Source organism: Halichoeres trimaculatus, unplaced genomic scaffold (genome assembly GCF_033239565.1).
Source record: "Halichoeres trimaculatus isolate MK-OKI-2021-1 unplaced genomic scaffold, fHalTri1.1 fHalTri1_scaffold_21, whole genome shotgun sequence".
Taxonomy (NCBI): Eukaryota; Metazoa; Chordata; class Actinopteri; order Labriformes; family Labridae; genus Halichoeres; species Halichoeres trimaculatus.
This window is the reverse complement of record NW_027437199.1, coordinates 13,683,670-13,697,490: the sequence shown is the minus strand read 5'-3', so window position 1 is coordinate 13,697,490 and position 13,821 is coordinate 13,683,670. Positions and strand designations below refer to the sequence as shown.

At 38.9% G+C, this 13,821-nt stretch overlaps 1 protein-coding gene and 1 long non-coding RNA gene across 3 annotated transcripts in view; one reads left to right on the top strand and one right to left on the bottom strand.

Annotated features, from left to right (window-relative positions):
• ntf3 (neurotrophin 3) overlaps positions 1–13,821 on the bottom strand; it is a 42,512-nt gene that overhangs the window by 2,075 nt on the left and 26,616 nt on the right. The gene's annotated exons all lie outside the window — the stretch shown is intronic.
• The window catches only part of LOC141810306 (uncharacterized), a 51,504-nt gene that overhangs the window by 33,057 nt on the left and 4,626 nt on the right, over positions 1–13,821 (top strand). For both annotated transcript variants that reach the window (XR_012600078.1, XR_012600077.1), the window contains exon 3: positions 12,833–12,865. This is a non-coding gene — a long non-coding RNA (uncharacterized LOC141810306). The remainder of the gene's footprint in view (positions 1–12,832; positions 12,866–13,821) is intronic.

Genomic DNA, 13,821 nt, shown 5'->3' with positions numbered 1-13,821 from the left:
TATTTGTGGCATCATTATTTACTAGATTAATATCATGCTTTATTGACCTCAAGGCAGCAACAGGTCTTGCGGGAATACATCAACTGGGTGGGTGGACCAATTCCTAGCTTGTGTCCTTCCAGCTGACATTTTTTAGTAACCACTTGAGTCGAATTGCAACAGGTTGTCTTAACTTTGAAAATACTTCCATTATAGCAGAGTTTCTCAAACTTAAGAGTGCAGCTTTGCATAGAGGGGATGAGATAATGAGGGAAAGGTGCAAGGCTGACAAATGAAGTAAGGGTGAGACCACTGGTGCAAAACCACTTCAAGTATTGCACCTGAGCCAGGAGTTAGAGAAAAAAAAGAGACATTATATGTCTCAAATCACATTATGTGACCTTAAGATTTTATCATCTTACTATTATTACATCCTTCTCAAACAAATGCCCATGAATCTGAATAAATTGGATAAAATATTCCTCACATCCTCCTAACTTCTCTGAGGGGCATTTGTTCAGTTTCAGCAGAGGAGGGGAGAGTGGTAGTCTCTAGGGCTTTGTGGGAACCCCAAGCTTGAACTTGACAACCACAATGTCAATAACAGCAGCAGCAGTTGTGGTGTATATGCGTGTGTGTGCCTGGTAAGAACACACCGTTAATGGAACCAACTTGCAGATACATGTACAACATACCAGCGGGCAATAAAACACCCCTAATTGTGTTTGGAGAAATACGAACACAACTGTTTTTTGCAGGCTTAAAATGTGTGCTCGGAGTAAAACCAAGCTCCCATTACACACACACTTTGTCATTAAGCCATTAGAAGTCTTTTTTAGTGCTCCACTTATTCCCAATGAGATGAAAACATGGCCCTTTAAACTGTGAAAGGAGGGTTAATTCATTTAAGAGTAAATGTGGGGTGTAAGTTCTCTTGAAGTTGCCAGTTTGGATCACTCTGGGGTGTAATGCCTTGCTGTATGAAAAATGTTGACAAACCAGGCTTCACGTAAAGCATCTGTTGATTCCATACTGGATGTTGACTTTGGACAAGCTTGTCCTCTATGTTTGGAGCTTTAACATCCATAAATTCACTGAAGCCTGATGAGAAAAAGTCTTTTCAGCGCATTGTTGCTCATGTTTCACTCTGTGGGGTTTGAAAACCCTGTAGTGATCTGTAGGAGAAGCATTAGGTCAAATGTTTGTGAAATGTGTGTGTATGCTTAAAGCAGATGTTACGGAGCCACATGCTCATTCCAGATCAGCACGATCCAGGAAGTGGTGTTAGTGTAGGCCTCAGGGGAGTGTCATAGCCATAAGTGGTTCTCAGAAAACTGACATTCTTCTATCATTTTTAATTCCTTAATTCCTTAAGGAAAGATCGCTGATAAGGCCTCATTCACGAAGTACAATGGCATCGAAGTGAAGCTACAGTTAACAAATGGCAACTTAGCACTGCTTCATTGATGGATCACTTTGTGGAAAGCAGCGCTTATTATTTACAGTTGCATCTCATAGACAGATGTTGCATCTTTAAACCTTGTACAACTGACATCTCAGCCACTAGAGGGCAATAAAAATAAATTCAACCACTAATGATGACTTATAACAACAATACACATTTAAATGCACGACAAAATTATCAGCTTTATTCCCACATTTTCACACTCAGCAGACATCTTCAGAACTCGGGCTCATGTTTTGAATCAGCTTAAAGATGCTATGAGGAGGATCTGTTTTAATTGCACTCCTCGCCACCTTCTGGCCTGGAGTCTCTGCGAACTGTCATTAATTACTTTTAGCGAGGCAAGTGTTTGTTTTGGAATTAAATGGAGAAACGTTCTTTGTTCAAGACAACTTTTTGCTGGATACAACGCCCCAAGGTAAGGTATTTATCAGTACATCTATGTAGTGCTGTGGTTTTAAATGTGACATCAAGCAAACGTTGTAGCAGCGGGCTATATGTTAGCGACATCAACAGCCCAGTTCTGACATATCTGTAGGCTAATGTGACAACGAGTAATCAATGTCAGTTTGTAAGTAGTTTAGTAGTTGTACACTTGCAGCACGGTGCTCTAAGACATGTCTGTAATGTGTAACGTTAGTAAATCCTGGTTAGCTTTGTCCTGCCAGTCATCTACCAAGCAGAGCTAACGTAACCTCACTCTTCATTTTATTGATAGACTCAAGTTTGAACAGACCACTGCATAATAACTGCTGACTGTGAGTTGGAATGGACATCATCACAAACAGTTTAGCCCCTGTTTTACAGAGTGATACAGCCCGAGCTAAAGGCTAATTAGCCTTTAGCTCAGGCTGTATCACTCTCTAGTTTATCTTTCTTCTGCTCTTCTGTCCTTTTTCTGTCTGACAGTTAGGCTCCCGTGTCCACCATCACTACACAGAAATCATTTTCAGCAGAGAAAAACACAGATCTCTGTGTGCTATCTCTTCTCACTACTAAACTTTGTCAGTTGGCGTGGTGTTGTCATAGAGACCTAGACCTAGCAAATCAGTCTGGTCCTGGTCGGCCTGAACTGGAAGCTAAGATGTAGCAATTTAAGATAATATGTAATCAGCAATACTGGTACTGATAATCTCGTTTGAAAGTGTGGATTATGGTCAGGCAAACATCTAGAAGGGAGACTTTTTCAGGATCACTTAGAATCTCCCCACAGCCACTTTAAGAAACTGATAAGCTTCAAAAACACAAGGTCAGATGTAAGCACAAGTTTCCAATTGATATGCTTGATCGTTAAACTCAAAGAGTGAGTCGCGAAAGGGGGTTTCAGAGACCAACAGTACACTTCTTCTACCCATTAGGTTCGCCCCTTAAAAATATGAGTGAAAGTGATTGTGCTTTCCTGACATCATACTTCAACAGACATCTGAGGTGTCGGATTTAGAGTTACACATGCGTATTGCTTTGAGTCATGTCCCTCCAAGCTGCTCACACAAGCCACAAGAGTAAATCAGAGCGACAGATTTCTGTCAGAGGATTACCATGAAATATTGCAGTTAGATCAATCCTTCACTGATAATGACCAAGTGATATTTTAAGCCGCACTTCATGCACACTTTAATTTACAGTGTTTTTTCCTTTTCTGCAAGTAATTCCTTTATTTTTCAAAACAGCTGAGCAATTTTTGTCTGGGTTTAACTCAGTGAATCTGAATCACTAAAAAACAAACCGGGTACTCTGATACAAGCAGTCTCAGTCTTTGACTTTGTCATAGATTGCGTACATTCATTCCAAAGAACAAACATTTCTCCTTCAACAGGAACGCTGATTATAGTATCCACACAAATAATCAGGTAGCAATGTGTACTCTGTTTAGGGCAAGTTGTCATTTATGTTGCAATCATACGCACTCACACATGTTCTCAGGATGTCTTTCAAAGACGGGAGGAGAAGGGAAGGTGATGGATAATAGACAAACAGACGGCAGTGTACAAAAACAGGTGACTCTTTCCCATCAGTGATGCTACGGCTGGATGAAGGCTGACGGACAGAGGGAGGGAGAAACTGGCAGACATCTGTTCTACAGCAGTGTCACCTTATCATCAGTGGCTCAGAACAGAAACACATACTCACACAAACATACAGGAAAGATTTTCATCGCAGTGCTGCAAAACAAATACACACACTCTCACATATTTCTTGTAAAACTTTCAAGGACTCATGACGGAGATATTGCTGTGAGAGCAAGACAGCACAATCAGGCCAATGGGCAGCAAACCGCAGTAACAGTCAAAGATTAAAAAACAATTGAATGTATTTCCTTAACAACAATACTCACTGTCTTCTGCAGTAGACTCTAGACTGCATACCACACATTTACAAAATAAAGTCTGAGCAGTGCCGGTTTGGTCGAGTGTTTGCACACCCGTATAAAGAGGCCATAGCCCAAGGTCAGGTTTCCAAACTACAGCCCCTTTGCCACGCTTCCCTCATGACTTATCCTCTTCAAATATAATAGTAATAATAATAATAATAATAATAATAATAATAATAATAATAATAATAATAATAATAATAATGATAATAATGATAAATTTTATTATTATTATTATTATTATTATTATTATTAATAATAATAATAATAATAATAATAATAATAATAATAATAATAATAATAATTTAATAATAATAATAATTTTTATTATATTTATTATATCAATTTAATAATAATAATAATAATAATAATAATAATTATTATTATATCAATTTAATTATTTTATAATATACTTAACCCCAAAATGCAACTTAAATAAAATATCATTAAAGTTAACCCCATGACCCTAAACATATCGTATGTGATACATGAGTTTCAAAGAGGTCTATCTCACCAACTTGATTAATAGTTTCCTTTAAAACTGCTAAAAAATAAAAAATAACCTGTGGTTAAAACACTACATGCAGCTAAAGTTGTATTGTATCTTTTTTTATACCTACAAAGAAGGTGCTCTTGTGAAATCATCCTGACTTTTTTCTGGAAAATCATTGCTAATTTTCAAGAAGTTGTGGTAGGAATAACATAATTTGTTTCTCAGTTTTTATATTAAATATTTTCTGCATTGAAAAAATTCAGTTGTCACATCTTACACCTTATAAATTTGTTACTACAAGGCTATTATATAAGACTGCTGTTTTGTTTCAGCTGCGTTTTAAGACGCACATAAAGAACTGTAGGAATCATTTCAAATCTGCTGACAGATCACAGCTGTGCTCCAAAACAAACTCTACTTCAACATTCAGAAAATAAAGATTTAACATATTAGCATTTTCAAACATCATGTCTGGTCAATCCTCACAAAAAAAACCCTTTCCTTTTTTCTACCTTTCTCTTTTTTGGTCTATGGCTACTCTCAACACCTAACAAACTGCTACAGTCTCAGATTAGAACTTCTTGATTCTAAACAGAGACCAGCGTTTGTCAAGTTTACTCGTGCTACAGTCAGTACAGTCATGTCTGTTACTCAAAAATCTTAGTTGATCTTCTCATTCACTTCCAGTACCAGCAAAGAGATGAAAAACAGTAACTGAGCCAGCGTATGACAGTTATTACTCCCGTATAGCCATAGATACGTTACCTCACTACTATGCATCCTGCAAGCAGCTGTGGAAAAGAAAACAAAAAATAAAACTGTACCTAAAAAAGCAGCATCCTCTTACTCCCCTCCAAAATAAATGCTTGCTTGAGTCAGATTTAGCTTTTTATTACAGAAAAAAGGTTTTCGACGACAGGGGTCGCTAAGAATGAATAAAAGTCACTCATAGTTGAAGAATCAGATGTGATTTGTGATTATTCCCAAATTCTTGCTGCATCCTTTTGTCCTCCTGCTTGTAATTCATGTCAGTCAAGCCTCTGTCTCTATCCAACTATGCTCTTTAATTCCGCCAGACGTTTGTCAGTTCATCCAAAAACTAAGACAAAAGCATGCAGTGACAGGGGTTATGTTGATCCCTTTAATATTTCATAAAACAGGACTGGGCAGGAGTCAGTCTGCCATAAACTACTCACTGACACTCATACTACAAAAGAGTTTCCATTCAACTGTGTTCTTCTCTTGCTGTGATAATCAGGTCGAAATATAGAATAAGGACCTCTTTGTTCACCAAGCGCCTGGTCTGTAAAAATTTGCGTCGGAGCAAAGAAAATTAATTTTCCCTCCTGCTGTAACAATCACTGCCTTAAAGGCTCTCGCTGTAGTTTATGATGCTGAAAAATGAGAGAGACAAATGGAGCCCAGCAGGTTAACAATAGTTTTCCCTGTAGGGAGGTTAATGACACTGTGTGAACCTAAGTATTGTGTCTTTAGCCCCTTTTACCTTACCCCACACCCCTCTGCTACACTTCACCAACTACGGCCTTTTAACAGTGAAATTCTGTGCCATGATAAAAGTCCACCTTAATGTCAGATCTACAGTGTTGTTACTTCACTTCTGTCCAGAGATAGGAGTGTGGGACATGAAAAAGAACTCAAAAAGGGCTAACGTAAATGACACAAAGTGGTGTTCTAGCTGCTGAGCTGCTGAACTGCATACTGGAACACCAATGCGATACTGTTATTAGTCTCATTCAAAAGTACAAAGACAGTGGAAGCAGAGACTCTCTACAGAAAGAAAACTAATATAACATTAAATAATGTGGGAAAAGTTATCACACAAGGACAGGAGAGTGAGAAACATGCTGAGGTCACTGATACATACTCACCTCAACTATATGTTATCTTAGGACATGGACTTTAGTTTAGGGTCAGCTCTTTATCAAATGTTAGCTGAGGATCCAGGTTAGTAAAGTTATTCAAAGTTGCAAAATGTGTAAGACTGAATATTGACAGAAGAACAAGACTGACGTATAGTGGCTTTGTCCAAAGCGTAATCTGTATTTGATATGAACGAAGAGCATTTACCTGGATGAAAAAGCGACACATGGGTCCCATCAATCATAAAGTTGAACACCAGATTTGATCATTAAAACATGCTTTTCACAGCAATATTTCACCACCTGCAAAACAGCAAGGGAAATCTGTTCACCATGGAAGTGACGCCATGCAACTTCCTGCAACTAATGCCACTGCTAAAGGTGTTGTGGATTTGAAATAAAAAAAAAAAGTGCAAAAGGTGCTTCTGCCAAAAAAGGAATAAAATCCTGGGCTTGATATAAATACAAGCACAAAAACATCCCTTCAGACATTCTCCAAAATTTGAGCACCCCCACCGTGCTCTTAACCCCTTGATGCCTGTTGTTGTAAATTTGTGACGTACCCTGTCAGGTCTTGAAGTAGCTGAAATGACCTATGTATCTTATTATTACCTATTGATCCATATTCTACACAAACCAAAGATCGTATCAGATCCACTATGCCACGATATATTGGTCAGGGGATGAACTTCTCATGTCTATACATATAACATAACTTAGTTTTAACTATTTTGTGTACTATACTCAACTTTACAATCTCTACTTAATTCAACAATCTATTTTTACAATTGCTAATTCAGGCAGTAAGGGGTTAAATGCAAATATGTTCATTTAAATTCCCATTTACTTGATTTTAACATGTCTCTGCTTTTTAAGGGTGGTGGAGTTTTGGCTTCACTTTTCATACACAGCCTTTCAAATGGGGTATAAGATTTCCTGTGAGCAGGTTAAAAACCTTTTGAGTGTTATTTCTTTTCAAACTTGCCCTAACCTTCACTCCATGTAACCATCAGCTGCAATGGTCAGGGTCATAACCTGACCTATAAATTAGTTCCTCCCAAATTTCAAGTTTCCTTAAAGTATCAAACAGTGATATCAAAGTTTGGCTGCAAGAATAAAAATGAAAATATTCAAGACTTTAAATGTTTCATTTGCGTCTCTCAACTCACTTAGGACCTGCTGATTCTTTGACTGCAAAATTCGACTTTGACAGCGTCTGAGTCTCTTACCCTGACACAGTCGAGGTGGATGTCTGCCTGACATGAGTCTGGTTCTGCCCAAGGTTTCTGCCTGTTAATGAGCAATTTGTCTTAACCAATGTAAAGTTGCTAAATTCTGCAAAGTGTTGTACTCGTGGTGAGGTAAGATGAGTTAAGAATGATCTGTATCTTTTAATGTTTTTGGAAAGTGTCTTGAGATAATATTTGTTATGATTTGGTGCGATATGAATAAAGATTGATTGATTGATTGATTCAGAATGTGTTGAACGCCCTGTGGCTTAAACAGTCAGCGTACACGCTGTAGAAAACGGAAGGAGCAGGTTTGGGCAAGAAGAAATATCTGATGCCCCTGGAAACTGTCTGATGACCTGGACATGAATGCGAGGAATCCACTGAGTTTTTTTTTTTGGTGACACCAAACTGTGTGATTAAGGGTTTCGGTTGACATCACAATCATTTTTGTTTTTGTTGATACTTTTTATTTTTATCAACTGGCCTTTCTCCAAAAAGAGGAAAAAAGGATTTGAGACAACTTGAAACATGTTTCTCCAGGAAGTCACGGTGTGCCTCCAAGGATCATGTTTCACACTTGAATGGATAATTGCCCAGGAAAAATATATTTTTCATGTGACATCCGGATGGAACTGTTGCCTTAAAATAGGCACACCCAATGTGACTCCCATTATTCTAACACAAAAAAAGTTCGGCTCTATGTTTCCAGTCATTTAATGTTGTTTATCACAGAAATTCTGGTAATTTAGCCAGGCATCATGGCTCCCAAAGTTCCCTGCCAAAGGAAAAGTCATGCTGAACCACTGAAGACTAAAATATCTGTTCTGAACATTTACTGTCAAAGGATTCTCTCTTTTTATCCTGGCACACTGTTATTGCCAACAGCTCCAAGGAAAGTTCTTGAGTAGTGGTTTTTTTTTGTATATTTGTACGTTGTTTCCAGACATTCAACCACACCTACTAAGCAACAACAGCAATATCAAGTGACGGTAAGCTTCCTTTGGCAGGGTATGTTGAGGCCAAGCACTCATACATACATATATTACAAATAGTAATTTATCTTATTCAATCCTAACCCCAATCCTGCAATATATAATGAATACAGCCTTGCACTAGAAATCTGTATTGTCTGCTGAGTAGGTAATGACTGAAAAATCAAAACATGAAATAAAAACAGAATCCCATGCCAAAAAGGAAGCGACTAAAATGATGGCCAGCAGGCGTCACACAGGGTAAGAACGCTACGTCTTGACATGCTTGAATTCCAAACAGCTGCTTTTTTAAGGAGCATTTAATTGCTGTAGTGCAATATTGGCGTAGATTTAATACCAGATATTGAATTTTGTTTCAGCGGTTGACGTCTCATCACTACCCTGAGCTTATGACCAAAGATGAGGCTTTGAACATGCACTGACCACTGAATTTAAAGATTAGCCTTAAGACTCAGCTTGGTCCTCAACATAACAATCCAGATAAGGCTGTATCACCTCAATCCACTTTACACTCACTCAGACGCTTGGTAATCCTTCACCTGGAGAAACACACTTGGAGTCACTGCCATCACCTGCCATTTATTTGTCTCTGTCCGTCTCTCTCTTGCTGCCTCTACCTCTTTCCTGACTTTCACAGTCAAGGCACCAACAAGGTTTAGTCATATTTCTGCCTGTTTGAAGTTTTTCTCTCACCACTTCTTCCAAGTGCTCAGTCTTTAATCACGTGAGTGTAGTCTGGACATGCTCTTTTGCAGAAACACCTGAGATAACTTCATACTTTAGGGATAAGCAAATAAACAGTGAATCATGAAGTGATTTGCGCTACCTTCACCTTCAGTGTGAAGCCAAGATGAAATCCTGAGGAACTGTTGTACCTTTACTCATAGAAGCTTAGCACATTAGCCACAGAATGACTAAGAATTAAGTGTTTTATTTACTGTCACTGACACACAAAGCAGCCATTACAGGACAGGTGGAGACTTGATATAAAGCAGGTAAAATGTCATGGAAATCTACAAAAAGGAAGTTTTAGTGAGTGATAAAATATTGGTGCCACTGTTTGCTGAGGCTAGCATTGTCGCACAGGTTTTGAGAGTATACTCTATGGGTCTACATGACATGATTTCTGAGGCAGACACTGTAAATAGCTTCAACAATTTAGGAACTGTTGATGTTTTTTAACTGACACTACCTGACCTGTCCACCTATGCTAACAAGAACCTTGTAAAAGGCTCCCACACAAGTCCTTTGAGACTGAAAATGCTAAGCACATTTTGTTAAATAACACAGAGATAAATCCTGGCCAACAAGATCACAGCTTTAAAACCTTTTCATTGACCAGTTAGTTGGACGTCTTTACTGACGTAGGGTCCCATGGACTCGTGCAGCAACTTCTGGCTGTGAGGGATGCAGCCACGATAAAGTCCTAAGAGCTGCAGTTTGTCAAGTGTCTGCTCGAGGCTGGCTCCAGGAGTACTAGGACAGCACGTTCACACCAATTCAGAAAAGATGGTTTTAGCACCACGATAAAGAAATATTCAAAGCCTGGCACAATATTTGACTTTGGTCTGACTAGCCTACGTGTCTGTTGGCACACACAGTACTGGGATGATTTTTTTTTTTTTTACAACTCAGCAGTTTAGAAGATAGTAAGGTTATGAGTTTGCCCAATGAATGGCATAGCTAATCTGACCGGCAGACAGGCACCACGAAGCTGTTAGTGAGAAGGCTCAATGTCTGACACTTGATCACACGCTACCTCAAAGGATACTCGATTGAGTTTAGCACTTAGCATTAGCTTAAGATGCCAATAGGCTTTCTTGTTATGTTTCAAAAGTAGATGGTTGACATCACGGACAATAGATCCAAGTATTATACACTCTACTCTTGGACAAGTGCAGCATTTTACACACACACACACACACACACACACACACACACACACACACACACACACACACACACACACACACACACACACACACACACACACACACACACACATATATATATATATATATATATATATATATATATATATATATATATATATATATATATATATATATATATAAACACAAAAAGAAACTTGCCACTTGCAACAATACATTGCCCTGCCTCGTGCCTGTCAAATTGTATGTAATACCATTACTGAAATCTAATTAAAATGCTCTCGATTGTAGGAGGATAACTTCCAGGAAATCTGAGCGACAAGAAGCTGCATCCAACCCCGGACTTTGTTTATGACACACAATGATGTAAAATCAAAGACAAACTGGTGGAACTACCTTTTAATGGCCACATGTGTTTAATACCTCAGTGTCTTCCTCAAATACTCAGACTCCCTTCAGGGAGCCGTTGTTCCGCCACCTAAGTAATGACCTGCAGCACACACACACAGAAGAAAAAAGTGCACCAAACTTATTGTCACAAGACCAAATGCTATTTAGGTCAAATGGAAATAATTACAAAGAGCAATGTGAAAACAAAGCCATGTAACCAAAACAGAAGCGGATCTGATCACTTGGAAAATTAGATTTTACTGGGTTGAATGTGATGGTAATGTTTGCCCCACTGCTTGTCTCCTTCTAATACTTTCACTTAGGAGGCTCAGGATCCCTTAGGTCAGTGTCCAGGCTTCATCCTTTCTTTGCCTAATGCTCCTGTCTGCTCATATTCATCCCCTCAACTTATTTCTCTCTGTCTGCTCGAGATGTCAACTTTAAAAGTACTGGTATAGTATTATGTCACTCGTAAACAAGTCTGGCAATCTCCTCACTTCCTAGGCAGAATCCAACTTTTATAGTTCTTTTTTTTTTTTAATGTCCAAACTAACCATTTTCCAGAGCTAGAAGAACAGTCTCCAACCTGTCCTGAACTAGGCAGCTGTAGTTCCTTCTCCATCATTGTGTTCCTCTGAATTTCATAAAACCCTGTGCTAATCATTTCTAGGAAACAGCTGGGTCAACTGCCAAGATCCCCGTCTTACCTGCACTTCACGCTCATTGAAGCCGATAATCTTCTACAAGCCTGGGTTAAAACTTTCTGCTGCTACACATTGAAGCAAACACTCAGCAAAAGTTAAACAAATGGGAATGAGTGTCGGCAGAAGTCAGTTATGAGATGAAAAGCTGTGTGACTTTCATTCATCTTGCAGGAGTTGCAGGTACAATCTGCAGGATTGGTGCAGATAATCAGGGATTGATGTGGATAATCAGCCTCCGCATGGAGCCATCTTAGCTGGCACAGACAGCATCCCCCAAACACTTGAGCACCGGGCAGCTGCATGTTTATCGAGATAATGAAAGGGTGACATGCTCACCTGTTTGTACAGAGTTTTTTTTTTCTCTTGTATAAGTCCATCCAAGTAACAGCACCTCAGAATAATCATTCATTAGTAATATATGTGCACAACTCAGTAGTGTGAAAGCCCCTAAGCTCCTGCAGGTAAACTGGCAAATTCAATTACACCTCAAGCTGAGTTAAATCAATTTGTATTCAGCCCTTGCTTCTACTTTCAAACGTGCTGCAGAAACAATGCACTCAGCATGGCAGTCTACTGTTATGTGGTGTTTGAATCTCAGATAGTGTCTTTGAGGTGCATTTAACCACTAATCATGATCTCACTGAAAACCAACAAGTCTTCCAGTAGTTCATGAATCAGTTGCAACATGATATCACAAGCAAAATGGTGCACAAAGGCAAGGAATTTTCTTTTTTATAAATGTAAATGTTAGGAGACTGTTTGGGCTCTTTTAGTACAGAGCCTGATTCACACATCTGCATCAAACTGTGCCAAACCACCTAATTTAGCCTGTGGCGTAGCATAATGTGAGACTCCTGGGTGGGCTTCACATAGAGAGTGTGTGAGCTGTATGATGCTTTCATAGGCTGCTTATTGACTCTTTGAGCCCCTCTTCACTTTGACCTAAAATAAGCTGTAGCCATAAACAACAAAAAAAGTCCTTTATATAATACAAATAAATAAATTTCACACATTCATCACTCTTGACGCAACAACAGGCAGATTGCCATTCTTGTAAAAAGTGGTTCCTGTGTTTTGTTTACGGTAAATGTGGGTCCTAATTTACATCCAGGCACATAAAAAGCTGCACACGTAGAAGAGGTAGATAAACAGGAGATGTCATTCTTAAACAATACCTCACATAAAGCTGGGGGGTTAATGAAAACCTGCATGAATTACTGTATATTTTGAATTTATCATTACATGCTTAGTATTATACTGGCCTGCAAAGAAGAGGAGTATCTCTCGAGAAAAAAAAGGAAAAAGAAACAAAAAATTTAAAACAGATTGGGCTTTTATTTTGAAGATCCCACTTAAAGTGTGAAAGTAATGCATTCATCATGTGACATAAAAAGGACATACAACCCCTGACTTATCATTTTCTCCCTTTTACAGCTGTGATCTATGCATGGCTCCAAGATACAAAAGGTAAGCCCTCTTTTCTTCACATGGTCCATGCGTGAGATGATTGTCAGACGTGCTGCTCTTGTCAGCAGGTCTGAATGCCCTGGGCCTGAATGCATGACAAGCTGTTAGTGAGGAAAATGGACTGTTTGTACTGAACAGTGAAAAAAAGTTAATTTGTGGTATGCATGAGCCAGGTTAATTGGCCAAAAGAGCGTTTGCTTATATGGAGGTATACCACACCACTAGAGGTGCTAATGGCAGGATAACAGCGCCTGTTCAGCTGTTTAAAGGCAGACAATGTGCAGTACAGTTTGAGACAAAATATGCGAAGACAGTGGACAATCCTTTGGAAAGGTGGCAATGTGTAGCCATGCAGCAACTTTAGATTTAGGAGACACATTCTTTCAGTGAACAGATGAGACAAGGGAGACAAAGCGGCTAGGCTCGCTGCCGTCAGTTTTATAAGTTTGATTTGCTTTTCATATTTTTGATTTAATATGTCTGGGTCCTTCCAAGATGTGTGTGGTGAAATGTGAAATGTTTGAGTTCATAAACTGCTTTGAAAGTTATTTATGCCTGTTCCTCAAAGCAGCTTTCATATGACTGATTTTATTGTGGAGGTTTTCTACTGTGGAAACACCACACACATTTACTCTGTTCAAGATCGCCAAACTTTCTCTTCGTCTTTGTTTATATGGTTGACTCACTGATAACAGCTGTTTGTGTATTCTTGTTATAAAATCTCAATTTCTCCGGCCAAAAAATGTTTTTCTTGATCTCCTCTCTATCACACACTGCCAGCCAGGTTTATCACTGTTTGAGTGGTAGACGTGCAGCTCGCGTTTGTTTGATGGGGTTTGTTTTCCCCCTAAGTATGACGTAATCTGCACCTGTGACTCTTTCATGGTGTAATTAGTTAACTGGCCGATTATTTGCAGTTGTGCATGCAGCTAACGCTGCAGCCAAACTGCTCTATA